Source organism: Oryx dammah, unplaced genomic scaffold (assembly GCF_014754425.2).
Source record: "Oryx dammah isolate SB20612 unplaced genomic scaffold, SCBI_Odam_1.1 HiC_scaffold_26, whole genome shotgun sequence".
Lineage (NCBI taxonomy): Eukaryota > Metazoa > Chordata > Mammalia > Artiodactyla > Bovidae > Oryx > Oryx dammah.
Genome location: NW_024070210.1, coordinates 52,834,912 through 52,859,530, shown reverse-complemented (window position 1 = coordinate 52,859,530; position 24,619 = coordinate 52,834,912). Strand labels below are relative to the sequence as shown.

The following is a 24,619-nucleotide window of genomic DNA, read 5'->3' as shown; positions in this document are numbered from 1 at the left end:
TCAGAGATAATTTTGATTTACATAAACCCTATTTCTGACCCATCTGACAGTTTTTCTCTACTGATTTAAAATGATGATTGTTGCAGGTTACGAAGTTAATACCTTTAAAAACTGGTGAAATTCCATTGCAGAAGCCAAAAAGAAAAATAAAAAACTCTCTTCCTATGAAAATTCACAAGGAAGTTAACAGTTTTTTGTTGGACAATCATCAGTTTGTTTAAAAAAAAGCTTCTGGTGTAACAGGTTCAGTGACTGCCTCTGTCCTTTGGCACAAATCCTGGCTAGGTGTTGAAATACACTACTAAAGACAAACAGATGAGTGTATTTTCCAGAGAAATCTCATATTTCAACTAGAAAGACTAACGTGTGGTAAAACAGAAGCTCTTTTTCCTCATCTGTACTAATTAATTTAAAATTTTCAGGACCTTGAACGTGAATTTAGGAAAGGGCCAGTCGTTTAATGTTATTATAGCCAACTATTTGTGCTTATGAAGGAATGAACTCATTTAGTTTTTCTATACCTATTCTTTAATCTGCACTAAATATGTGCATCATTTATAAAATATAAGCTTTATAATCCAAGGGAAAATTTGTTTTTGGAATTTTTTATGCATTTTATATTAATATAAGAAATTAGCCCCAGCAACCTTCTCAGCTGTTGTAAGTAGCATTTAAATATTCTTTTTACTACCAAGTTTTGTTTTGAGTTTTTTGGTTGGTTATATAATATTTTAAATTAATGACTAGTTATTAATGAAATTGTCTTATGTATTTTAATATATAGTTTCCTCATCCTGCCATTCCCTTTTTAAAATATTGAGCTTTGTTTCAAGTGGTCATGATTTTTTTTTTTTTAACTTTTGTCACATACTCATATTTCCTGAAATATTCCACTTCTGAGTCATTTGGCAGTGAACCAGGGGAAAGGCAGGGATTCCCTAGTAATTTGCTCTTTTAGAAAAGCTAAGCAATGATTGCTTCAGACTTCTGAATACCAGAAAGACATGGCTTTCATTTTTTTAGTATTAGTTTTTACTTAATAAAATGTGTGGTCTTGTAAGAGATTATTTTAAAATTATCTTAGCCATCTATTAGAGTAACTCTGATAATATATATAAAGCTAGTTTTTGTTTTCCACTTGTGCTGAATCAAGCTTCTTTTTTCTAATGGATATTTGAACTTGTCTTGTGTTCTTTTTATTGATTTTTAGTACTGAGAATGTATAAGCAAGAAAGTGACATTGACAGTATGAACAAAGATGTTTTTAAAAAAACAAAAACAGTCAGTGTTGGCAAAGATATAATGAGCCTGGCCCACTTACATCTCTGTGGTGAAGATATAAACATTTCATTCAGTAAATGTTTGAGTGTACCTGTGTGCCACACAACCTAAAATTGGTCCCCATGTTTACTCTCATAAAATTCTTACTCATATATCAGAATATTTGTTTATTTTACTTATTACTATCTTTCTTCTTAAATAGACTACAAGCTATGCCAAGGTGGGGCATATTTGTTTTGTTCACTTGTGTATAACATACATAATACATAGTCGCTCAGTAGATAGAACTTGAATATATGAATAGATGAATATCTCAGTATTGAAGATAGATTTTGGTCTTCCCATGAGCTAACCTTCTAGTGGAAGACACAATATTGATCTTTGTGGTAAGTACCCCAAAAAAGTAATGTAAGGAAGTCATCTAACCAGGACCTGATAATTAAGGAGGAAGTTCTGGATAAACCTTGAGCTGAGCCTCTAAAAATAAGTAAGAGTTACAAGGAAAGAATGAAAAGCCTTCCACACAGAAAGAAAGCAGCATATGCAGAGGTGAAAGCCAGGCAGAGTGTAGGCTGTGAACGTGGGAGACGAGAGAAAAAGCTATAGGACAGGAACAGGTGCACTGTGCTATGGCATTCGAATTTTGTCCTCTGCAGTGTGGGAACTAGTAGTGATTTTTAATAAAAATAAATAACATGATCAGGTATAATTTTGAAAAAGTTCTTGTTGGCATTAGTGTAGAGAATGGAATGGAGCTGGGAAAGACTGTAGGGAAGTAGAAAAGTTGCAAAGTTATGTTATAATAATTGAAAAATGAATTAAAGTAATAAAAATAGGATCAGGCTCAAGTGATAAGAGAAAAAAACTGACAACTTGGTTATATAGTTGGTAGGGGAAATAAAATATGGCTTCCAGGTTCCTCATGGGATACTTTGTAAATACACTACTTAGAAAGTATGAAGAGGAGTGTGCCTAGAGCAAGAGAGCTTGCTTAACACGTTCATTTCCTTTCCCCAGTTGTCTCCCTTGAATTCTGGGCTGGGTGTGCTATTACTACTGTATAATAAACTATTACTATCCCGCACTAGCTGGGACACAGAAGCAACAGATGCCCACTGACAGATGAACAGGCAAGCTGTGGTACATGTACACAATGGAATATTATTCAGCTATAAAAAGGAACACATATGAGTCAATTCTAATGAAGTGGATGAACCTAGAGCCTATTATACAGAGTAAAGTAAGTCAGAAAGAGAAAAATACTTTATATTAACCCGAATCTAGAAAGATGATACTGATGAACCTAATTGCAGGGCAACAAAGGAGATGCAGATATAAAGAACAGACTTACGGACATAGTCGGGGAAGGAGAGGATGGGATGAATTGAGAGAGTAACAGTGAAACATATGTTGCCATATGTAAAATAGATAGCCAGTGGGAATTTGCTATATGACACAGGGAGATCAAATCCAGTCCTTTGTGACACCTAGAGGGCTGGGATGCGGTGGGAAGTAGGAGGGAATTTTAAGACAGAGAGCATATAATGTATCCCTATGGCTAATTCATGTTGATATATGGCAGAAATCAACACAATATTGTGAAACAATTATCTTCCAATTGAAAATAATTTTAAAAAATTAGCCCAAAACTTAGCTAGTTAAAATTGCAAATTGTTATTATTTTTTTAAAGAGTAGGTATGTTCTAAGACTCTTTTTTGAAATTTGTTTATTTTTGGCCCTGCTAGGTCTTCATTGCTGCACATAGGCTTTCTCTAGTTGCAGAGAGCCAGGGCTGCTCTATGGCAGTGCATGGGCTTCTCGTTGCAGTGGCTTCTCTTGCTGTGGAACACAGGCTCTAGGCTCATGGGCTTCAGTAGTTGCAGCATGCGGGCTCAGTAGTTGTGGTGCAAAGGCTTAGTTGCTCCTTGGCATGTGGAATCTTCCCAGACCAGGGATAGAGCCCGTGTCCCCTGCATTGACAGGTGGATTCCTATCCACTCTACCACCAGGCAAGTTCATAAATAATTATCTCAGACTTTCTGTGGGTCAGGAGTTCAGATGCAGCTTACCTGGGTGCCTCAGGCTTAGGGTCTCGTCAAGTTGCAGTCAAGCTGTTGGCTGGGACTGCAGTTGTCTGAAGGCTTGTGTGGGGCTGGAACATCTGCTTCCAAGAAAGCTCACCGTGGTCATGGTGGACCTCAGTCTCTCACTGGTTGTCAGCTGTAACTCATCCTCACCACATGTACCTCTCCACAGGTCTATTTGACTGTCCTCATGACGTAGCAACTGGCTTATCTCAGAGTGAGCAGTCCAAGACAGAGCAAGAAGGAAGCTGCAGTGTATTTTATGGCTCTGGCCAAGAAGTCAGGTACTGTCAATTATGCCGTATTTTCCTTGTTAGAAATAAGTCACCAAGTCCACACTGAGGATTTACAAGGGAGGAGTATAGAAAGATTTAGTGAACCTATTTTTAAACCTCCACAATGTCACTGAACACTAGGCATATAGAAAGATTAGGTTTAGGGTGGAGAGAAAAGAAAGGACTTTTTTTTTTTTTAATGTCTTATTACCAGCATATTAAATCTGGGATATAGATAGTGTCAAAGATAGTTAATCATTTGAGTTTTAAACTCAAGTACAGATTTGGTGTATATGTGGTGATTGAAATCAGAGAAAAGAAAGGCATAGCAAGAATGAATGAAGAATGGACCATGAATGGGGCCCCAGGAAAACCATAGAACTTTAGGATTTTATTAAAGTGGCCAGTTTGGAAGTCAGATTTATAATTGTTAAGGAATAAGAAACTGAGGTGGCAACAATGAAAATCTTTATTGCAAAACCTGGAAATAGTTCTGTTTGGATCTACATTTGTAACTATAAAGGAAGTTAACCTATTTCTTTTCATTTCTTTTGGATTCTCTGTTTAGATACCATGCACATTTTAAAGATATCAGAAGGAGGCACATGTTTAGGGTAGAAAAAGAACACTTTTTAATATTTTGCTCCCAAGTTGAAGTTCTTGATGAACACGCAAGTAGAGATATTAAGACAGTTTTTCACATTTATAGATACATGCAGGTACTTTTTAATCAAGCCTTAGAATATTTTGTGTCAGGATTTATTGAGCTTCTCATTGAGATGTAGAAATAAAGGCTATGCATTTCATTGATCCTTCCACTTCCACTCTCGTGTTCCCTTGGCTAGTGTCCAGACTTCTTATCAGAGTACATAAGGACAGACACATATGCATCTATCTAGAGATTGAGGGTGATCTGCTGAGCAAAGCTTACTCAAAGTGTCGAAGCCCAGATATACATTTCTAGGATGGGTCTCCAGGTTATCTCAACAAATAGAAAGATTCAGTTACCTTGGCATATATGTTTGCTTTCTATATATGAGCTACTGCTAGAAGTGATAAAGCAAGGACCTACCAAGGGTTGGTTTCCATTGTTGTACATGCATGGTATAACCTTGTTAATCCTGTGAGGAATTGGGGCTGGGAAGAGGGAGTATGAGTGTGACTTAATTGTTGTTTTGAAAGTGAAGACACCTAAAGACCCTGTGATTAATGAGTTGAATCACTCTTTCCCCTTTCTTGAAAATGTGCATTTCTTAGAGGAGAAAAGTTAATCTTTTCATATTCCCTATCCCAGGTTTTGCTTACTCAGAAGTATACAACACAGGAGAGTGTGTGCATGTGAACTTTAAGAAGCACACTCCAGTATGGCAGTGCCACACCATTGCCATGGTTCTCAGATCTCTCCCAAACCCTGCATTAAGGCAACATCTGCTCCATCCCAGCTTTACCAACACAGATTAGCCTGCCTTGTCCCTACCTGCATGTTTTTACCACGTAAAGCTATATCTTCTTGCATTTATTAACACCTGTCAAAACTTTGTCCTCTCTTTAATTGATAGTCCAGATTTGAGCATCATTTGGGTGCACTATACCCATCTCTTGAGATTTAATGATAATACTGGTTTCTGCCTTAAGGGAATTTCCTAAGCTACTTGGGGAGATACGTATACACAATTAGCTGTAATACAGAGAAGGATATTCAAGTAGCACAGTAGTGACAGGAGTAAGAAAAGGGGATAATTAGAAGTAAGGCAAACTCGTGGTAGGAATGACCTTTAAGCTATGTTTGAAAAACAAGTAAATTACTAATGTGGATAAAGAGGAAGCAAAGCATTAGAGCATGAGAGAAATTTTCATGAAAAGAACTGATTTTAGGAAGTAGCTAATATGCTCATTTAATAAGCATGAGGGTAAAGGATGATAAAAGTCCCTATAGTCAAAGCTATGGTTTTTCCAGTAGTCATATATGGATGTGAGAGTTGAACCATAAAAAAGGCTGAATGCCAAAGAATTGATGCTTTGAAATTGTGATATTGGAGAAGATTCTTGAGGGTCCCTTGGACAGCAAAGAGATCAAACCAGTCAATCCTAAAGGAAATCACCCCTGAATAGTATTCATTGGAAGAACTGCTGCTGAAGCTCCAACACTTCAGCCACCTCACGTAGAGCCGACTCATTGGAAAAGGCCCTGACGCTGGGAAGGATTGAAGGCAAAGCAGGAAGAGGGCAGCAGAGGATGAGATGGTGAGATAGCCTCACTGACTCAACGGACATGAATTTGGGCAAACTGGGAGATAATGAAGGACAGGGACACCTGGTGTGTTGCAGTCCATGGGGTGCAGAGTTGGACACGACTTAGCAGCTGAACAACAACAAAGGATGATAAATGGAGGATGAAGTTGAGTTAAGTTAAAGCTTGGTAGTGAAAGGGATTGACGATTATTCCCAGATAGTTTGATTTGACTCTAAAAGCAATGAAGAGGGAATTCCCTGCCAGTCCAGTGGTTAGAACTCTACACCTTCACTGCTAGGGGCAGTACTAAGATCCCACAAGCTATGCAGCATGGCCAAAATAATAATAATAAATTTATAAAGTAAAGAGATATTGAAGGCTTTTTGAGCAAGATATCGTTTGTAAGAGTTACAATATAATGGTTTATTCAGAAAGGAGAAAGACTTCATATTATTTTGTATTATGAAAATATTGGAGAATATGGATGGGGTGAAAAGACAACTAGTTATGTTTTCAACCAAATTTGGCAGTATGTTTCAGGTGATATTCTACAGAACCTATAGACTGAAGATGTGGGTCTGCAACTTAGGAGAGAGAAACAGGAACGTTAGGGGCCCACCTTTGGGCTGACATACTAAGAAACTGGGACATGTCTAGAACCAAGGTGGCCTTTTTTCTTTTCTTTCCTCCACTTCCCCCTTTTTTTGGGTCAAGTGGCTGGGAGTTTGGTTATATACCAAATTAATAGAGCAAGCAAATACACCGAGAATAATGGGAAAAACCCTGTGGTATTGATTTGGAATTGGAAATGAATTCATGGTACTTAACAGAGATGGTGAAATAGATATGTGTGTACGTATGCATCCATACTGCCTAATTCTGCTGATAGGGTCTAGAAGCAATAGCACTCTGGTAGTAATGAACATAACTAGCACCAGTATCCAGACCTTGGTTTCTAAGTCCCATTCATCACTAAAAGAAACTAATGCTCCTTGGAGAAATTACTAGTTCTGAGAATGGGGAAGGGAAACTATAAAATGAACCTGGAGGGCTTCCCTGGTGGTTGAGTAGTTGAAGAGCCTGCCTTCCAATACAGGAGATTCTACATACTGCACCACCACTGTTGAGCCTGCACTCTAAAGCCCAAGAACTGCGACTGCAGAGCCCACTTGCTACAACTACTGAAGTCCAGACACCCTAGAGCCCCTGTTCCATGAGAGAAGCCTGTGTACCACAACTAGAGAGTAGCTCCCGCTCACCACAACTAGAGAAAACCCGTGCAGCAATGAAGACAACACAGCCAAAAATAAATAAGTAAAAGTATTAAAAGAAGATGAACCTGGAACATCAGCTTGTGGATGTGCTCACAGAATGATGGTTCCATGTCAAGAGAACACAGGAGCTAGCTTAAAGAAGTCCCCAGGTCTGGTGACATTTGAGTAGGAATTAATGATAGTAACAGATTGAAATCCTTTGAGTAAAATAGTAGTCCACAAGTTCATACTTATATGAATGAATTAAAAATGGGGCAAAAGGGAATATTCTGTAGTAGAATGTCAATATACTAGAGAGAAAGATGGAATTAGCTCACCAATTTGCAACCATTACAATAATAAGCTAAAAACCATCAAAGTGCTAAATGCAGTGGGTGAAAACTTGATAGCAGATGAGAATATTTGAGTAATCATAAAGAATCTCACTGCCAGATAGTTATTAATAATAAGCATAACATGCTTATTAGTTTACTTAATGCTTAAACCTTGCAGAAACTTTGAACCAAGTGCTTAAAGTTGGTATCACCAGTAATGAGAAAAATCAGCAATGTGTGTTTCTAGGTGTGCACCTAAAACATTTTTGTGGTATGTTCTTGCCAAATATACATAAATTATAAGGAAATACCAGGGAAACCCAAAGGCATAATCTGTAAAGTAATTGGTCAGTAATCTAAAAAAATGTCATGATCATGAAAGAAAGAGAACACTGGAGGACTGTTGTATCTTTGTTCATTTCCTTCGATGTGGTTATGTCAGAGCATGCCCTGTACTTAGGAAATAGACACTGAAGTATAATATGGTAATGAGACATCATGTCTACAGCTTAGCCTCAAATTGGAGGGACTTGAGCAGAGAAAGGTTAACAGGGAGTCTTGGTGAAAGGTGTATAGGAGCTATATGTACTATTTCTACAGCTTCTTTATAAATTGGGGATTATTTTAGAGAAAGTTTATGAAAAATGTATTGTTCCAGTGTCAGGTATTATAGGAAGGTCAAGAAGGATGAAGACTGAGGGGAAAAGACTAATTAGATTTAATAATCAATCAGGCAATAGAAGTGCCTAAATGAAATGGCAGGGGTAAGGGAATTAGGGGCTCATGTTTTGAGAGTCCCAGACATGAAAATTCCTTACAATTGAACACCCTAAAAACAAAATTTTTCTGCTTTAAATTCCTACTCTGCCTATTATAATACCACAGATTATGAATTTCAGCTGTTTACCTACATTATTCTCTTTCAAGTATTTTGTAAAAGTCCTTAAACAGATGCTCCTTGGAGGCAACAATTATATTTGTATACATGTATGTCTAACCTAAGACCAAACTCAGGACTAGCCAAGCCTCCAGATGTACCATCGACACCTACTAAATTGTGCTGATAAGAGCCTCCCCATTTTCCAGCATGTAGCTAAAGTGAAGTCGCTCAGTCGTGTCTGACTCTTTGCAACCCCAGGCAAGACTACTGGAGTGGGCTGCCATTTCCTTCTCCAGGGGATCTTCCCAACCCAAGGACTGAACCCAGGTCTCCTGCTTTGCAGACAGATGCTTTACCGTGTGAGCTACCAGCTAAATTGTCTATAACTCAGTCTTAGATCCTTTACTTACAAGGGCAAGTCTATGGGCAGCTATGAACCCTGCGCAAGAAAAGAAGTTTAAAAACTTGTATTTAGGGAATTCCCTGGCAGACCAGTGGTTAGAACTCTACACTTTGACTGCTGAGAGCCAGAGTTTGATCTCTGGTTGTGGAACTAAGATCCCATGAGGCCCACACCGCCCCCCCCAAAAAAAAGAACAATTTTTAAAATTTTTTTGAATAAAAAATAAAAATTCATATTTATTAAAGGCCATACATCCGCTGGATCGTGGAAAAAGCAAGAGAGTTCCAGAAAAACATCTATTTCTGCTTTATTGACTATGCCAAAGCCTTTGACTATGTGGATCACAATAAACTGGAAAATCCTGAAAGACATGGGAATACCAGACCACCTAACCTGCCTCTTGAGAAATCTGTATGCAGGCCAGGAAGCAACAGTTAGAACTGGACATGGAACAACAGACTGGTTCCAAATAGGAAAAGGAGTATGTCAAGGCTGTATATTGTCACCCTGCTTATTTAACTTATATGCAGAGTATATCATGAGAAACACTGGACTGGAAGAAACACAAGCTGGAATCAAGATTGCCGGGAGAAATATCAGTAACCTCAGATAGGCAGATGACACCACCCTTATGGCAGAAAGTGAAGAGGAACTCAAAAGCCTCTTGATGAAAGTGAAAGAGGAGAGTTAAAAAGTTGGCTTAAAGCTCAACATTCAGAAAACTAAGATCATGGCATCCGGTCCCATCACTCCATGGGAAAAAGATGGGGAAACAGTGGAAACAGTGTCAGACTTTATTTTTGGGGGCTCCAAAATCACTGCAGATGGTGATTGCAGCCATGAAATTAAAAGACGCTTACTCCTTGGAAGAAAAGTTATGACCAACCTAGATAGCACATTCAAAAGCAGAGACATTACTTTGCCGACTAAGGTTCATCTAGTCAAGGCTATGGTTTTTCCAGTGGTCATGTATGGATGTGAGAGTTGGACTGTGAAGAAGGCTGAGCGCCGAAGAATTGATGCTTTTGAACTGTGGTGTTGGAGAAGACTCTTGAGAGTCCCTTGGACTGCAAGGAGATCCAACCAGTCCATTCTGAAGGAGATCAGCCCTGGGATTTCTTTGGAAGGAATGATGCTAAAGCTGAAACTCCGGTCCTTTGGCCACCTCATGCGAAGAGTTGACTCACTGGAGAAGACTTTGATGCTGGGAGGGATTGGGGGCAGGAGGAGAAAGGGACGACCGAGGATGAGATGGCTGGATGGCATCACCGACGCGATGGATGTGAGTCCGAGTGAACTCCGGGAGTTGGTGATGGACAGGGAGGCCTGGCGTGCTGCGATTCATGGGGTCGCAAAGAGCTGGACACGACTGAGTGACTGAACTGAATTGATACCGAACACGTCTCAAAAAAGACTGAAGTTCCATGTTTTGGATACAGTTTTATTATAATACTAACTCATTTAATGTTACTATATCTCATTTAAGAGCAACAAGGTAAGTTCAAATTCAGGTTAGATTTAATAGTTGGAAGATATAGTATTTAAAACCTCTTAAAAACATTCTTTCTAGCACCCAAAACTTGTTTCCCCATGAATATATAACCTATGATTCTTTCTGTGACAGAAAAAAAAAGTTTATCAAAGAGATACCCATGTCCACCCATGTACAAGTCAGTGGCATGCTGAAAAGGAACCTACTCTTTCACACAACTCTGGAAGCCACTCCAGCTGCAGGGATGTTCTCCAACGTCAAGTAAACTCAATTCCTCCCCACTCTACAAACAGGCCTTTCAACAAACTTCTACCGAACTTAGACTGCAGACACTAAACTGTCAGGTTTTTTTTTATTTTAACCTGTTAGATGAGACTCTGAATAAATAGCATGTTGTGTCCAGGAACAGTCTTACTGACTGCATAATCTTCCATGAGACAATATTTAAATTTACTCCTGAAGTTTCCAACTGAAAGTGAGAAATGAATCCAAAATAAAGTGATTACCATCTTTGTTTAATTGAATGAGAAAGTAAACAATTTCTATACAAATAAGAAATGGAATGTATTTTATGGAGTTTGTTTTTTTATTTTTAACTAGTCTTGGGTTCCAACAATATGCAAACAGCAGTTTTACTAATGTGAAAAATAAATAATTGAATACATTTCCCAAGTATATCTGCTCTCTGCCCCACCAAAAGTGATGCAAATTATAGTTTCCCAAGTGCCACAGTGGGCAGCGGGAAGCAATCTCTGTCCAGTTCCAACATGCAACCTCATAGAATTGCACAATGAGTTATTTTGAGTTCAAGAAGAGGATAAGGGAGACTGAAATCACAGTGCATCAGGCTTGAATGTCTCTATATGTGTGCATGTTGGGAAGCTAATAAAATAGTAGGTCAGTTCCTAATTCAGTTTGGCTTTTTTTTAATGCTACACTCTAGTGCCTGAAAACTTTTACTCCTAAGGAGCAAGGTCTGTGTAACTTACTAAGTGCCTAAGGCCAAAATGTCATTTTGCATATCAGGGAGTGCTGAGTTTGCTGTCAGCCAAGCCTTCCACCTCTCAGGAGCCCCTGCTAAAGTTAATTCACATCCAGCAGTTGGGGAATTGTCAGCTGTAACTTGGAGAGGTCTGAGAAGCTGTATCTTAGAAGTAACCAGTCCAGAGTTTGTTGGAAGAAGCAAGCGATGAGTGGGAAGCAGAGAACACTGAGTGAGTCTCAACTGTACCGTTTGCTAAGGCAGTATCTCTCCCCTTTTGAGCCTGTGTCTTTTCATCTGTGAAATCCAGAATTTGATGCCTTCCCATCATATTCTACAGGCTCTAGTGGTCTTCCAATAAATAATACATATATATGTATATAGTTGTTTTTAAACTGTAAGTCACTGTATAAATGTGAAGTATTGTCAGATCACATCAATGAGAGGTATCATTTGAGCTGAAGTTTGAAAGGAGTTTGTCAGATGGGAAGGGAAATTTCAAGCTGAGGGACCGTAAAATCCATGCTGCAGAGGTAGAAACATGCACCGCTTGTTGGAATGGCAGGCCTTCCAGGGTGCCTAAGACCTGGCCTTGGGTATTTATGGGGAAGGAACCAAAATATACCTAAGAAAGTGTGCTGGGGAGCAGTTGTCAATAAAAAGCCCCAAGTGCCTTCTTAGAGACAGAAGCCATTGTCTTGAGATGGGGAATAATCAAAAGCTTTTTAATGAGGGTGGCAGTAGAGGTGGGCCACGTGGTTAAACTTCTATAATGGAAACTGTGGCTGAAATATGTCAGCTAGCCTGGGAGGCAGAATGGAAACTAGGGCAATCTGAGGGCAGAGAAATCAAGGAAGGCTATTTTTTCAGCCTAAACTTGAGGCTATAGTAATCAGTCTTACTGGCAATCTGTTCACCTTTGTTTCTTTGGTACCAAATACGCCTGCCACCACACATGTAACGATGTGGCCAAGCCAGTGATATAGACAATGCAGATCTTAAGTCTACTGGAGTTGGACATATCACAACTGGTGGTATTCAGTACTACAGATCCTCATGCAAGGTAAGTCAGATGGCTCTCCTTCCTCTAGAGCTCAAAGCTATACTAAATGAGATAAAGGTTCCTTTGCAAAAGTTGTTCTTTGGGGAATTAAATTCCAGTTGTATCATTTGGAAGTGGATTCTAAATCGGGGCTGGGGAGGGGGACGGGGGGAGTTTGTATCCTCCCAAGAAGGTCACTTAAAAAAGAATGGTTAACTCTTTAAATGTTACTTTTATCTCGCTGGACTCTCCTTACCTTTTAATGCTTGGACTCTGGCGTCTAGAAAAGAAAAAAAGAAAGTGAGCCCAGCAGCTGAGCCCAAGCTGAAACCCAAGTTGCCCTCCCTCAGAGACTTGACCATTTGGGTGAGTAATGGCATGACCTCCTCCCCAGAACGTTTTAATGTTTGTGTGATATTTATGTTAATGTTTAAATATTTTAAATGGCTACTCCAGCCTTGAAAGAGAAAACTGAACTTAGCCAGTTAAAAACCCATGTGGGTCTCAGGCTATGCCTCCATCTCCTCTCCATTCCTTTTCAGTTTAGTATCGAGTGTGTGCAGACTTCATTTTCAAAAAAAAAAAAAAAAAAAACAAGGTGAATGACTTTTTAAAAAATGTTCCTTATTATAAACAGACCGCTTTGTTTAAAGACTAACAGAAGCAATGTTAACAATTCTGAGAAATGATCTCTGTTTATGAAGGATGAATACTTGCAGCTTCAGGCGAGTGGTCAACCTTTGTAAGGACTGACTGGTGGAGGTCTCTGGGCTGATCTCTATCCACTAACTCTGTGCCTTATCCTTTTCCTCTTCAGCTGTCCGAGTTTCCGTCTTAAGTTTGCTGCAGCTCTCCAGAATGCCCACATGAATATCACAGGCTCTGGAAGGGAAAAGAAATTAACAGTATTAACTGAATTCATTTTGATGGAGACTTATAGGAAGCTGATGTCATTCATTGGAAACTGCAGCAAACCTGACCATTCCCTTGCCTGTGGGAGTATTGGGTTTTTGCGAATTTTTGTTGGTATATAAATACCTCAATCCTCATTTATGTCATTTTTGAAGATTCCATTTCAGTCCACTATATTTTTGGACATTTTCACCAAAAAAAGAGAAAGAAACCACTTTTAAATAGCATTACATAACTGTGAATATTTAGTATCTCGAAAACTCTGAAAACCTCATTGGGCTGACTTCAGACCTCATATCAGAACAATCAATTTCCTTAAAACTAGAAAAAAAAAAAGATACTACTCATCCATTGAACAATGTGATCAAAGAAGGACCTGATCACCCCTTCATGCATTTTTAACCCCTGTTGGCAGTATCTTCTGCTCTCCTTTACTCTCTGAGTCATGAGCCTTGTCTCAAAGTGACCTTTAGCTGTTCCTGAAAACTTCTCTCAAGTGACCAGGATTTGCCTTGGGCTCTGAGGGAAATACTTAAGAATTTTCAAAAATATTTCCACAGTTTTCACAATAGTGGCATTAAGTAGGTAGACACACCTTCTCCAGTGACTAATCCTCTGTACCTTTTTTTGTAATGGAATGATGTTTTTAAGAATTAACAGCTATGTCTCTCTACTATGATCCTTCACATGGATATGGAATACTTTGGTATATGTTACATTTCCTCTTTTATGATTTCACAATGACTTCAAGTATTAATAGCTATGAGTAACCTTGAATGCATTGGTCAAGAGGGACTATCTCACTTCCTTTCTCTAAGGTTAACTGCTCCTGGGCTTCCCTAGCACTTTGATTTCATTTCTGATACATTTGTGAAATTACAGTTATTCATTTACCTCCACCAGATCTTGAAATGGGAGTTATTGTGTTTTTTCCTGTCATGCATCTGCTGTATACAATCTTGCCCTGGTTAGTACCTGGCATATAGTGGATACTTCATGTTGGTTAAATGGAATGAATTTGCCTTGATTTCTATAGTCAGATAGATTCTGGAGCTTTTTCAGGGATGTGAGTGATCAAAATCAAGTAGGCTTCTCTCTGTACTACGTTAATCATTTTACCAGTTTTCATAGAAAAATGTACACATCAATAAACAAAACATTCATGTAGCTGTTAATTAAAGAAGAAAAATAGGGGCACTGGATATAGGATGACCTCCTGGGAAAGATGAATGAGTTAGTATTATGAGTCCTATTGTTTTTTCATTCTTTGACTATCCTAACAGTTTTTCTCAGATTCCTTCCTTTTGAGCTACAGCATAACCTGAGCATTAGCATTGCTTATTTTAACCCCACCCTGGTTGCTACAGTTGATGAGTCACAGAAACCAGAGAAGGGAAAGACCAGTGAAATCATCTGGTTCATCTCCAAATTAGGGAGTGGAGCACTGGGATTTGGGGAAGACTAACTTCTCATTTGAAAAAAGAAAAGGAAAAAAAGTGCAACTGGAGCTGTTTAGAGCAGCCCACTCATCTGTTTGCCTTTTGCTTCTAACACAGTCCTGAGATCCACCCTGTTAGAAAGCAATCAGGAATTCTTATCAAGGGCCCATGGACAACCAGTTGCCAAAGTGTTAAGGAGTCAAACTAAAATCTTGCTGCTTGAGTAATAAAGTGAAATTATGAATCTTTCACTGATTGTTTTAATGGAGTCTTAAAGAATTTTAAACTCTGTTTTTAACTTCAGTCATGTCCGACTCTGTGCGACCCCATAGACAGCAGCCCACCAGGCTCCTCCATCCCTGGGATTCTCCAGGCAAGAACACTGGAGTGGATTGCCATTTCCTTCTCCAATGCATGAAAGTGGAAAGTGAAAGTGAAGTCGCTCAGCCGTCTCCGACTCCTAGCGACCCCATGGACTGCAGCCCACCAGGCCCCTCCATCCATGGGATTTTCCAGGTCAGAGTACTGGAGTGTTTTTAACTAGGTCTTACAAATTTAAGAGCTAGCGAGAGCCTCACTGAAGATCCGGGCTAAAATGCCTAGTTCCCAGGTGCAGAGACTCAGGTGGAGCTGGTGAGTGGTGGCAGGTGTGACAAGGTCAGGAGTGCCGACTTCCAGCCCTTTCCCCCGTGTCACAGTATTCTCCCTCACAGTGCTCTCCTCCACCTTCATCTTCTTCCTCTCCTCTCCTTTTTGTCTTCTTTTTTTGCATTGTTGGTTGAAGCAGTGGGAGAGATGATTCAGTGTCTATGTCTGCTCTTCACATCAGCCAAGCCTGACCACTAGGTATCACACATCCATGGGCCACAGAGGCAAGTGTGGCAAGACGCCACTTCAGCTCACCTGGAGCTCGTCTGCCAGGCTCCTTCTCTCCTTCTGTTTGCTTCTGTGTTGTTGCAGCTACATAACCTTGATTTCATCTTTGCTTTTTATCCTTTGAAATTTTTAAAAGATCATAATGTCCTTAGCTCTTCCCTTGATACCTAGCTTAGTTCTCTCCTAGCTTCCAACATCCTTCTATAGCATCCCTGCACCAGCTTTGGCCTCTTGGGTTGCAAAATCAGCTTCATACTGCTTGCTCTTTGCCAATGTCCCCTTACAAAATGGGGAGGACTCTGAACCTTATCAGGGCTGATAGCATCTGAATGTGCCCAGTGTAATGTCCCATACTTAGTTACCTAAGTATGTTATCACAGGTTCAGGTTATTAAAAATCTAAAGTCCTTTGCAACATGAGAGATTCAACAGTTGGCCTGTTAGTTCATTTTATTTTGATAATATCCCAACAGCTTTATTTCACTTTAAATTGATGTTTCTCAGTCACAGCTTTACATTTGAATAACTTAGGGATGAAAAATATGCTGGGGTCCCATGACTCAAAGATCTGAATTAAAACAACTTTATGTGAATATATTCAGTTGCACAAGGGGTACACCTTCCTAATTTGGACAAAAATGAAATGCAGAGAAAGAAGGTGGCCAATTGTACTCAATAAAAAGTGATCTATTAATCTCTTTGTAAAGAGATGTAATTTTGTTGTTCAAAATATTTCCATTTAGAAATCCTATTGGGTCTGTTTTAATGAATAGATAAGACCTATTTCTGTTTGGTAACATCCATGTGCTTATATACTTTAATGTGCCTAAATCAGTTACATTTGCGTATTAAAGATTGAGTTTTAGAGTTAAAAGAGAATTTGAAGATTTTCTAGTCAAAGTGCCTCATTTTGTTTTCCAGGTAAGAAACAGAATCATAGATCCTGGATGATTTGTTCAAGTAAACTCAGTTAGGATCAGAACTAGGACCAGAACCTCTTCCTCCTGAGGTTGATGATGACTAGCACAGGACTCAGCAGTAGAGACTTCCCTGGTGGCTCAGACGGTAAAGCGTCTGTCTACAATGTGGGAGACCCAGGTTCGATCCCTGGGTCGGGAAGATCTCCTGGAGAAGGAAATGGCAATCCACTCCAGTACCATTGCCTGGAAAATCCCATGGACAGAGGAGCCTGGTAGGCTATAGTCCATGGGGTCGCAAAGAGTCGGACACAACTGAGCGACTTCACTTTCACTTTCAGCAATAGAGAAGAGTCCGGCAAAGTGAGACCTTGAAAGATGACGAGCCTGTCATGTGCCCACACTGGATCAGGTGCTGGAGTTGCAAAGATGAATAGGGAGCTCTCAGTCTGATGGTACAGCTTGATACATAAGCAGTCATGGTGCCCTGAGATAAAGTACTACAAGTAAGACAAAGGTTATCTGAATAAAGAAGTCTACTCTACCCTTCCACAAACCTTATGCCACAATATATCTTATTTATTATATCAATTTGTTTAGCAAACCTTTTTATTTCTGTATAGTATATGAACTATGTAAGCATTGACTCTGTATAGGTTGTATTATCATAAATTATGATCAGAAGAATCAAAATCAAATGAAATTTTACTAGATGGTTTTCTCACAGATTGAGGTTTTCACAGCGGGTGCTGTGATATAACTTTTACTCTATTGTTTTTTAATTGTATTTTCTTGAATATATTTGAAAAATACCATCAAGAAGATGGAAGTTTTCCCCGAAGCCTGGCACAGACTGTCATAATCTTAATGTGTCATAATCTTAATCTTCCTTTAAAGAAGGAAGCCCTCTTTTCACTAGCTGTATTTATTTTTTCTATGTAAAGAAGTAACATATATTCATTGTTAACAAAAATCAAGTAATATAAAGAAGTATATAAAATAAAAGGTGAGCATTATCCTTTACACATATACACCAATCTTCTTCTTTCCCAAGAGCTAGCCAGTATCAGCTTGGTGTATATCCTTCCAATATATATATACACTTACACACATATGTAAATATATAAATGTACATATATTACTATTAATATAAATACTCAAAATTAGTATTACTAATCTAATTTACTTTTTAACTCACAAACCATAAGGTCTTTAAAGTTTAAAAATAGTCAAAACACTCAAAAAAGTATCTAGTAGCTATTTAATAAAGATGAAAATGTTCAAGGTGTAGCTATCTCTATGTGTTTTTATACTCACTAAACATTTTATTTTCTGAAGAATACTATTTTGAGCAAACTCTTACGACTAAAAGATACATTTTTTATTATAGAATTAAGATCATTCCAGACACTTGGCACCTAAATACTTGTATATATGTTGTGCAATATTCTGTGGAAAATACTGCTTGAAGGAATGATAGAGGCTGGGAGAATTTGAAATATTTATCCTCTGACTTGCCAAACCATAAAAATGCAGCAAAATGTGCTGAGGTAAGAACAAAGATGCTACTATGATGGCTCAGGAAGCATCCCAATATCTCAGCAATTTAATGTAAGAATCATCACGATAGGGTGGATGTTTATAGCCAAATCTGTTTTTATAATGTTTTATATATTAGTATTGTAACTTAGCATGACAACAAGACACAGGCTACACTGATATTCTGCTTTCTCTTGTTTTACTCTATGTTTTTTAAATTTTTAAAAAAATTTTATTTATTTGGCTGCACCGTATCTTAGTTGAGGCATGCAGGATCTTTGATCTTTGCTTCTGCAAGCAGGCTCTAGTTCCCTGACTAGGGATTGAACTCAGGCCCCCAGCAGTGGGAGCAGGGAGCTTTAACCACTGAGTAGGCTAGCTTTAGCCTAGAGTAGGGCCACCAGGGAAGTCCCTACTCTATATTTTTGAAAACTGTCCATATTGATCTATTCCAGCTTCAGTTGATAATACAGATATTTTATAATTTTAATTTACCCTCACTGATAAGCATTTAGGGTATATCAGTCTTTTAACGCTATAATAAAAATCCTTACACACACATGTTGTGATCATATATGACACACCCCTTTCAAGATAGCTTTCTTGCAGCAAAATCACTCAGTCAAAGGGTATGAACATTTTAAAAAATATTTTATTTATTTATTTGGCTGCGTCAGGTCTTGGTTGTGGCATGTGGGATCTTCATTGCTTCATGCGGGATCTTTCGTTGCTGCGTGCAGACTCTTAAGTTGTGGTATGTGAGCTCAGTAGCTCTGTGGCATGTAGGATCTTAGTTTCTGATCAGGGAATGAATCTTGTGTCCCCTGCATTGCAAGGCAGATTCTTAACCACTGGGCCCCCATGACTTTTTTTTTTAAATTTTAAAAATTTTATTTATTTTTGGCCACAGCACATGTTGGATCTTAATTCCCTGACCAGGAATCAGACCTGTGCCCTCTGCATTGGAAACACAGAGTCTTAACCACTGGGCCACAAGGGAATTCCCTAGTATGAACAATTTTAATATTGATAGATACTCCTAAATTGCCTTCTCACTGATAACATTTAAGAATTCCTATTTCAGCCATTTCCAGCCTCTCTGGATACTAACAGCCCGTTAATATTTAACAGATATGTTTAAGTTTGAATAGGACAAAGTAATGTGTTTGTGGAGAGAAATACAATAACAGCAGGTACTGGGTAAAGACAATGTCAGCACAACCAAAAACCTGTCCTCAAGGAGCTCCTGGCTAGTTGCAGAGACCAACAAATAAAAGAATAACAATACAAAGTGACAACTGAGAGAGGAGAGGGACACAAAAATATCAAGAGAAACAGATTACAGCCAGATCTACCTGAAGGGCTTGGGAAAGGTTTTCCTTCATGAGAAAATACTTGCTCTGAGGCTTGAGGGAAAAGAAACTCACTCTCAAGGAGAGTGGGAAAGGGCAGGGAAACAGTCTGAAGAAAGGCCTGTGGAGGCATGAGTGTGATTGGCAGGGGTGCAAAGTGGGAGTGACGGGAAAGATGTGGGGGAGCAAGAAGGATTTCCAGAGAGGGGTCATGTAATCAGAACTATTTCTTAGAAAGCTTTTCTGGATGCCTTGTATAGAATGAGCTGAGACTGAAAGTATATGTTAATACTGGGAAAAAGAGGCATACATTTCCCTGAAAAATATCTCAAAACAAATTGTGGTTTGTCCACACTGAAAGCACCTTAATTCAACACGAGTTTCTTGAAGACTTACCATGAATTCAACAGGGCTAGATGCTGGAAGAACTCAAAAAGCCAGTGAAATACGCCCCCCCCCCTGTTTTTTTTTTTTTTTTGCAAAAGTACAATACATTAGGCACTTTTTAGTACTTTGTCTAATCTTTACATTTGTCTTGCAGTATCACAAGTGAGAAAACTGAGGTTGTCAAAGAAGCAGACAGAACAACACCCCAGGACTGGGTTCACTCCAAGCCCCATTCTTGTTCACTGACTCATTCGCTCTGATTCTCCTCTTTCTTTCCTTCCCCTTTCCTTCCTTCCCTCTCTCCCTCTCCATCTGCCCTCCTCTTCTAATTTTTATCTTCAGCTAAGTTATACAAGAGAATAGTTGTACAAGGCACATATTTACACAAGAATTCTATATAATTCTATATAAGTTAGTGTTCAGCTTATTTGTTAGTAACAGAGACTGAATGTAAGTACTTTAAGGTACAAATTAATTTTTTTCTTTCATGTAAAAGATATCTGGAGGAAAGCAGTCCAGGATTGAACTCATGGCTTAACGATCATCAGGAAAACAGTCTCCTCTTGACGTTTTGCCCTATGCTTTCGTTTTCATGCTCTAGTTTTTTGTTCTCCATCCTTTGTGCCTAGTTTTCATCTTCCAGTTTTTCTCAGCGCCCACAGTAACTGCAAGAGCTCCAGACATCACAGCAAGTATTAGGGAAAGGAAGTAGGGAGGAAAGGGGATTTCAGGGTAAAAGTTACTAACCAGACCAAACAAACCAAAACCCCATGTCAACTGCTGTTTTCTTTTTAAGGAGATTTTCTTGAAGCTGAAAATTACAATCTTTTAGCTGAGTATATTGCTGCCCACTTTAAAGAAAAGGGTTGCTAAAGAAAATAATCAGAATGAAGTCAGGAATTTGGATCTTCTGTGACAGCATACACACACACACACAGAGCAATTACTCACCCTCATCCACAGTACTCAAAATTTCTGCTCCAAGAAGCCAAATATTTTCAGCACTTGCAGCTATTTCTTGTGGAGTTTCACCAATTTATTTCTGAATAACATTCCACTGTTTCTTAATTTTTCAGTTTTAAGTAGCATTTATTATGTTTTAATGAAAAGAGATATTTTAATCCTTACCTATGATATACACACAAATAATTACATTATTTTTCTCTAATGTTGTTTATAGAATTACAATTACAGAAACATAACCTGAGCATAACATAATGTGTTATGTCTTCATTATCTTCTCACTGCACTCTTTTTGGCTGTATATTAATAACTAACCACCTCCAAATTTAGTTTCTTAAAACAGTCATTTGTTTTGCTTACTCATTTGCAGTTTGGACAGGGCTTGGTGGAAGAGGATTGTCTCTACTCAACTTCAGTTGGCATGGTCCACTTAAAAAAAAAATTTAATTTAATTGGAGGATAATTGATGGTTTTTGCCATACATCGACATGAATCAGCCATGGGTGAACATGTGTCCCCCCATCCACTTCCCTCCCCACCCCGTCCCTCTGGTTTGTTCCAGAGCCCCAGCTTTTGAGTGCCCTGCTTCTGGCATGGCCCATTTTTAAGATGGCTTTATGTCAGGTTGGTACTGGCTGTCAGCCGTAGACTTTGGAACCTCTCCATAGGCTGCTTGCGCTTCCTCACAGAATGGTGACTGGATTCCAAGGCAAATGTCCCAAGTAAACAAAGTAGAAATGCAATTATGATCTAGCCTCAGAAGGCACACAGCATGACTTATGCTGTGTTCTGTTGGTCAGATAATTCACAACAGGTCATGAGATTCAAGGGAACTGGGCATATCCTCCTCCTCTTGAGGGAAAAGTGGTAGAAGTCTGGAGGAGCATCTGGGATGGGTCATCTTTGGAGAATATAATATGTGTGTCTTAGTCCATTTAGGCTGTCACAGCAAACTGCCACAAATTTCTCATAGCTCTGGAGATGGATAAGTCCAAGATCAAGATCTGATGAGGACCCACGTGGCTTTTGGGATTTTAGTTTCCTGAGCTGGGATTTTGAACCCAGGCCCTCAGCAGTAACAACAGAGTCCTAACCACTGGACCAACAGGGAATTCCCTGGGCTCTTTTATAAAAGTACTAATCTCATATGAGTGTTCTGCTTTCATGACCTATTCACTTCCAAAAAGCCCCATTTCTAAATACCCTCATGTAGAGGGTTAGATTTCAAGATATGAATCATGGGTGGGATATAAACATTCAGTTTATAGCATGCTGCAACAAGTTTTTGTTTTCCCAGAGCTTTTCATTGATAGTTTTCCTTAGCATGCTCACAAAGTCATTGCAAAGCCTTCCAAATGGAGCTGTTAATTTCTTCTCAGTAACTTAAAACCCCTGTGGTAATTGCTTCCTCCTGCTGTTTCCAAGGTGCGTGTGCTAGAGCCATTAGTCCCCTTCTCCAAGCTATACTGGTTTCCCTGAATGCCTGCTGCACAGCTCTCATTCCAAGTTCTCTCCTCCCCATCATTCTGGGAATTCTGTTCACTTATTTTTGCATTGAATCCCTTGTTTTCTGAATCCACTGCTTCATAATTTTGCTTTATTCTCTTGTTTTGGTGAAGTACACCATTCACAAGTTTCCTGAGAATAGGGTGTATAGTGGGATGAATGGTGGTGCCCTAAAGCTATGTCTACATCCTCAGTCTTAGAATCTGTGAATATTTCCTTGTTGGGAAAAAAGAGTCTTTGCAGATATAATTAAGTTGCAGATCTGAAGATAAGTTACAGATGTGAAGAAAGATTATCCTCAATTATCTAGACAGCATATTAAAAAGCAGATACATTACTTTGCCAACAATGGTCCGTCTAGTCAGGGCTATGGTTTTTCCAGTGGTCATGCATGGATGTGAGAGTTGGACTATAAAGAAAGCTGAGTACCGAAGAATTGATGCTTTTGAACTGTGGTGTTGGAGAAGACTATTGAGAGTCCCTTGGACTGCAAGGAGATCCAACCAGTCCATCCTGAAGGAAATCAGTCCTGAATGTTCACTGGAAGGACTGATGTTGAAGCTGAAACTCCAATACTTTGGTCACCCGATGCAAAGAGCTGACTCATTGGAAAAGACCCTGATGCTGGGAAAGATTGAAGGTAGGAAGAGAAGGGGATGACAGAGGATGAGATGGTTGAAGGACATCACTGACTCAATGGACATGAGTTTGAGTAAACTCTGGGAGTTGGTGATGGACAGGGAGGCCTGGCATGCTGCAGTCCATAGGGTTGCGAAGAGTAGGACATGACTGAGCGACTGAACTGAACTGAACTGAATCTAGATTGATCCTAAATCCAATGAGAAGTGTTCTTCTGAAAGACAGAAGAGGAGAAGACAGAGGAACAGAGAAGAGGCCCTTGAGAAGTTGGAGGAAGAGGTTAGAGTATGCAGCCACATGGAATGACTGGAGCCACAAGAGACAAGAGTTCTGCTTTAGAGCCTCTGGAGGGAGTGTGGCCCTGCAGGTACCTCAGTTTCATACTTCTGGCTTCAAGAACTGTAAGAGAATACTTTTCTGTTCTTTTAAGCCACCAGGTTGTTGCAGTTTGTTCATGGCAGTCTTAGGAAATTAACACAGGGTACATAGGCATAAACAATATTTTTGAAAAGTGTTAATGATGAAACTTTCTTTTAAAAATTAATTTATGTACTTTTGGTTATGCTAGGTCTTTGTTGCTGTGTGCACGCTTTCTTAGTTGTGGTGAGCTGGGGCTGCTCTTTGTTGCGGTGCTCAGACTTCTCATTGCAGTAGCTTCTCTTGTTGTGAAGCATGGACTCCAGGCGCATGCGCTTCAGTAGTTGTGGTACATGGGCTTAGTTGTTCCATCACATTTGTAATCTTCCTACACCAGGGATCTAACTTATGTTGCCTACATTGGCAGGTGGATTCTTATCCACTGTGCCAGCAGGGAAGTCCATTCTTGATTTATAGTGTGCCTGGGTATGGAATTCTAGTTGCATAATAATGATTTTTTTTCCTGATACATTTATAAGTTAGCATTCTTATCTAATTAAGAACTTCTCCTGTCCACTCCTGTATTTTCTATTTTACTACTAGATTATTCAATGTGTATCATCAGTTCCTATCATTATTCAATATGATCCTCAAATTACCCTCAATTTTAACCAGTGAGAACTCCTTTAAATTGTCTCTTGTGTCTCTGATTTTTTTACCATCAGTCATTCAGCACAAAGCTCACCACAGATTTTTCTCTGTTCCACCTCTGGATCCAGCCATTGCATTAAGAACTGGTTTATTTACTGGGAATAGTATTTGGAAACTAAGATCTGAGTCTTGAATATCATGCCAATCTTCTTTCTTACCCTTCATAAATGAGTTGTTTTTTAAATCTCTCTGAAATCTTTTAGGATCTTTCCCCTGGCCCCGCTCAGTGTTCTGAAATTTCACGATAATGTGTCTTGGGTTTGTTTTCCCATTACTTGTGGTTTTTCCAATCTAAAGCCTCATAGCCTTCAGTTCTAGAAAACTGTCCTCAGTTATTTTTTGGTGATGTTCTCCCCTTCATTTTCCCTATTTTTCTTTCTAGAACTCTGATATCTGATATATCTGATATCTGAATATTCTGATATTCTGGATATCAGGTTTTCCAAATAGGTGTTTTTCCTCTTCTGGCCATGTTTTCAAATATAATACATTATTATATACTGATTGTGTATAACAAGTTTCAAGGTAAGAACAGCTTTATGGTTAGTGAAACTCTAAACCATATAATGTACAGGACTTAGAGACAGCCTGCTTCTTACTGAAGCAGTGGTGGTGTGTGAGAGAGATGGTATGATGCAAAAAGCAGTGGACTTAGTTCTGCCACTTACTAGTTTAAGGATTGTGGTGGATTGTATGCAAAAGTGGTTGCCAACAATTCCTTTCACTCATCCAGTATAGCTATTTCAAATCCTGAAAGATGA

The 24,619-nt window shown here is 39.1% G+C and overlaps 1 protein-coding gene across 1 annotated transcript in view; it reads left to right on the top strand.

Moving 5' to 3' along the window:
- The first annotated feature begins 10,749 nt into the window (after positions 1 to 10,749).
- The window catches only part of ANXA2 (annexin A2), a 66,739-nt gene continuing 52,869 nt past the window's right edge, over positions 10,750 to 24,619 (top strand). Inside the window, exons 1-2 of the mRNA XM_040226655.1 lie at positions 10,750 to 12,282; positions 12,546 to 12,627. The gene's annotated coding sequence lies outside the window, so the exon portion shown is untranslated. The remainder of the gene's footprint in view (positions 12,283 to 12,545; positions 12,628 to 24,619) is intronic.